Raw genomic sequence first — 4,433 nt, 5'->3', positions numbered from 1 at the left:
AATGGATTCAAATCCAGCAGTGCCAAACTGGAAGTGGTCAGCAGCGTTCCACCATCAGGAGCTGGGGCTAAGATTTTTATAGAGAAGACCTGAAAGCAAAGCAAGGAAATTATTTCATTGGCTGTAGCTTAAGTAGTTGCCTTATGTGGGAAAGCCTGTGATTGGTTGACCCTAGGTTTCGAGTTCTTAACCTCGAGACATCTATAGGCTCAGCTTTTGGTTTGCTTATGTAGGCTGCTAGGGCATTAAAGCCACTTCAGTCTAACGGCCTCCTTGTTTAATTAATTTAACACCCTTTTGAACATTTTTTATATTTTTCTACTGAGTTGTTTCTTTTTCTTTATTAATGTGAATAAGTTCTTTATGTGCTCTGGCTACTAATCCTTTCTCAGCTGTATGCGTTACAAATCTCTTCTCTCAGGCTGTGGCTTATCATTTCATTTAAATATTTTTTTAATAGTGTCTTTAGTTGTGCAGAAACTCTAGCCTTTTTTAAAAATTTGTTTATTCTGGTAAAATATGCATAACATAAAATTGAAGACATCGTTTTAAAATGCACAGTTCAGTGGCTTTCAGTACATTCACATTGTTGTGCAACCATCCCCACCATCCACCTCCAGAACCCTTTCCATCTTGCAAAACTGAAACTCTATACCCGTTAAACACCAATTCCCTGCTCCCTCTGCCCCTCAGCCTCTGGCAACCACCATTCTACTTTCTTCTCTATGAATTTGGTTTCCCCAGGTAACCTATAAACAGAATCATACAGTATTTGTCTTTTTGTGTCAGGCTTATCTCACTTAACATAATGTCCTCAATTCACACATGTTGTAGCATGTGTCAGAATCTCCTTCCTTTTTAAGGCTGAACAATATTCCATCATATGTACATGTCACATTTTGTTTATCAACTCATCCATCAGTGGCCGCCTGCATTGCTTCCACCTTTCGGCTATTGTGGATAATGCTATTATGAACGTGGGGGAACAAATAATTGAGTCCCACTTTTCAATTCTCTTGCATATACACTCAGAAGTGGATCATACAGTAATTCTGTTTCATTTTTGAGGAAGGACTATACTTACCTCCACAATGTCTGCACCATTTTACATTCCCACCAATAGTGCACAAGAGTTCCAATTTTTCCACATCTTGGGTTAACATTTGTTATTTTCTGTTGTTTTTTTTTAAAACAGTAACCTGACGGGTGTGAGGAGGTATCTCATGGTGAGATCTTTTCTTATGCTTATTGGCCATTTGTGTATCTTCTTTGGAGAAATGTCTATTCAAGTCCTTTGCCCATTTTTAAATTTTTTTTGCTTTTGTTAAGTTGTAGGAGTTCCTTATATATTCTAGATATAAACCCCTTATCAGATATATCATTTGCATACATTTTCTCCCACTCCAATGGATTGTCTTTTCATTCTGTTGATAGTGTTCTTTGATGAATGGAAGTTTTAAATTTTAATGTAGTCCAATTTATCTTTCTTTTTTGCCTATGCTTTTGGTGTCATATCCATGAAATCATTGCCAAATGCAATGAAATAAAGTTTTTCTCCTACGTTTTCTTCTAAGAGTTTTATAGTTTTAGTTCTCATATATATGTCTTTGATCCATTTTGAAGAACTTTTAACTTTTAATGTAGTCAAACCGATTAAAATTTTCCTTAACAGCTTGTACGTTGTTATATATGATTGAAGCCACCATTTCTTTTTTTTTTTTAAAGATTGGCACCTGAGCTAACAACTGTTGCCAATCTTCTTTTTTTTTTCTTTCTGCTTTTTCTTCCCAAATCTCCCCCAGTACATAGTTGTATATTTTAGTTGTGGGTCCTTCTAGTTGTGGCATGTGGGATGTCACCTCAGCATGGCTTGATGAGCGGTGCCATGTCCACGCCCAGGATCCAAACCAGCGAAACCCTGGGCCGCCGCAGCAGAGTGCACGAACTTAACCACTTGGCCAGGGGGCCAGCCCCTGAAGCCATCATTTCTTCTCCCAGTACTCTATATTATCTTCTAAGAGTTTTAAAGATTTCCTTTTAAGCCCCGGAATGTATTCTTGTATAGGGTGTGAGTTAGGGATCCAACTTAATTTTTTTTCCCAGAGGGATAACCAATGTCCTCACAGCATTTCTTAAATAATTAATTTTTTCCCACTCCTCTGTAATATTACCTCAGCTTGCTCTCAAGTTTCCAGATAGGCATGAGTCTCTCCTCTCTCTTAATGTTTACCTGGCTGAGCCTTCAAAAACTCCTTTCCCTTTCATATCTGTCTGGGTGTCTACTAAGATCACAGTTTTAGCTTTAAAAGATCTCTGCCTTCCTCCAGTTTACTCAGCCGGCCTCCCTGTATTTGTCTTTCACTCCTCCACTGGTTCTGTTCTGGTAGCATGACAGAAGCATGATTTTTTAATTGAGGTATATTTGACATATAACATTATATTCGTTTCAGGTGTATAACAAAATGATTGGATGTTTGTATATATTGTGAAATGATCACCACAATAAGTCTAGTTAACATCTGTCTCCATACATAATTACCACAAAAAATTTTTTTCAGGCCAGCCCTGTGGCCGAGTGGTTAACTTCGCGGGCTCCGCTGCCACGGCCCAGGGTTTCACTGGTTCGGATCCTGGGCGCCGACATGGCACTACTCATCAAGCCATGCTGAGGCGGCATCCCACATGCCACAACTAGAGGGACCCACAACTAAACATACACAACTATGTATCAGGGGGCTTTGGGGAGAAAAAGGAAAAGTAAAATCTTAATAAAAATAATTTTGAAAAAGGAAATAAAATCTTTAAAACAAAAATCTAGTTCCTCCTTAATTTCCTGAGCAAACTTGTTTCCCAAAGACAAAGCCTTTTAGGCATAAGCTTCATTAACTGCCTTCTTAGTTTTTAGGTTTTCATCAGCTTTCTCTACCTCAACCCACAAAAAAGCATATTTCTTATATAATAAAGACCTTGTTCTTTTCATTCATTTTCATTAATAAAATATACCCCTATTCTGTGAGTAAAGTCAGAGTCTGGGCTCCCCAAATCCATAGCAATGATCAAGGCTTATGCAATTAACAAATGAGAGCCAACTTGAGATGCCAGTGGTGGGGTGAGCCTTACCAGCGTGTGACAAGCCAACTGCAGTCAAGAGATCAGCCCCTCCCCGGGTCCTGCTCATGACCACGAATGAAGATCAGAACAATCTGCAGAAGAAGATTGGGGGCTGCTGACTTGGCAGCACCCACCTACACCCTGTGTTCATGCTGTAAAAAGGTTACAACCCCACAAACAAGAGCTCTGTCAACCCCGTAGAATTTAGCTGCCTTTGCTGTTTAAAATCAAGCCTGGAGCTTTGCTGAAAGATGTAATACAAGAAGCAAAAATCTACCCACCAGAGCCTAAACGTTTGTAAGCTAAAGCTCTGTCGTCTTTAAAGTAAGCAATCCCGAGGAGAGAAAGGCTCCCCCCCCCCCCCCCCCCCCCCCCCATAACCTAATCCCTGTCCCAGCCACCTGCTGAGGTCAAAGCCGTGCTCACGTGGGTAAGGTCAAGGCCTGCCCCAGAGGTCCTTGTATTCAGGCCCCTGCCAGGTGAAATCTTGCTGAACAACTGTAGCTGTCACAAACTACCCAGGTCAAGAACCCACTTGACTCATAATTACCTTTAAGCCTGGAGCCCTGATCACACTGGAAACCTGATCTCCAAGTGTTATTTCAGCCCCCAGATGTCAGTCCTCATGGCTCTCCAAATTTTCTGAAGAGAAAATTAACATGTTGGGGTTTACAAGGTGATAATTAATGACCCCCCCTCTTGGCCTTTCCAAATTCTAAACCCACGGAGAAGGAGAGGTATGAATCAGGCTGCTGGAGCTCAAAAGGGTCAGTTTTATTGGGAAGGCTGAGTGGAGAACGTGGTTTCGTTGTGCACGGGATGCCCTCTGGAGGACACTGATTTACCCGTCACAGGCTGGGCTACTGCAGACCTCCCCCAGAGGGCCCGACTCCCCATGGCGGAGGCAGAAACATGAGCATCTAAAGGTCAGGCCACTGAAAGAAAGAAAAGAGGGAAAGAGACTGGGCAGCATGCTCAGCACCTTCTCCCGAACCCACCAATGAGACCCACTCCCCTCGAGGAGGTATGAAAGGAGGAGGTTGGAAGTTTCCTTCACTAGTTCTACTGACAGTGGCAGTTCCCTCTTCTCCATGTAAATAAGCGGAGAAGTTCCCTTCGAACAGCTGTCTTTGGTTTGGGGACCTTTTTCTGGATTCAATAACTGTAGCCATGTTCACAGGATGTGTTAGTCAGGAATCCCTGTTTTGCAAGCCAAACTCAAAGTGGCTTAAGCAAAATAGGGAATTAATATGAGTTCAGGGACTGATCTTCTTTCAGGCAAAGCTGGATTCAGGGGTTTGGTGGATGCCATGAGGCCTCTG

General features: G+C 41.8%; 1 long non-coding RNA gene across 1 annotated transcript; it reads right to left on the bottom strand.

The window, feature by feature from the left end:
• Positions 1 to 3,790, bottom strand: LOC124226127 (uncharacterized). The gene is made up of 3 exons (XR_006885204.1): positions 3,662 to 3,790; positions 3,121 to 3,203; positions 1 to 89 (listed from the first exon to the last, which is right to left on the bottom strand). It is a non-coding gene; the product is annotated as an uncharacterized LOC124226127 (long non-coding RNA).
• Between the last annotated feature and the right edge of the window lie 643 nt (positions 3,791 to 4,433).

Source organism: Equus quagga, chromosome 15, assembly GCF_021613505.1.
Source record: "Equus quagga isolate Etosha38 chromosome 15, UCLA_HA_Equagga_1.0, whole genome shotgun sequence".
NCBI classification, from domain to species: domain Eukaryota; kingdom Metazoa; phylum Chordata; class Mammalia; order Perissodactyla; family Equidae; genus Equus; species Equus quagga.
The sequence above is the reverse complement of the archived record's forward strand: the minus strand, read 5'-3'. Positions and strand labels throughout refer to the sequence as shown.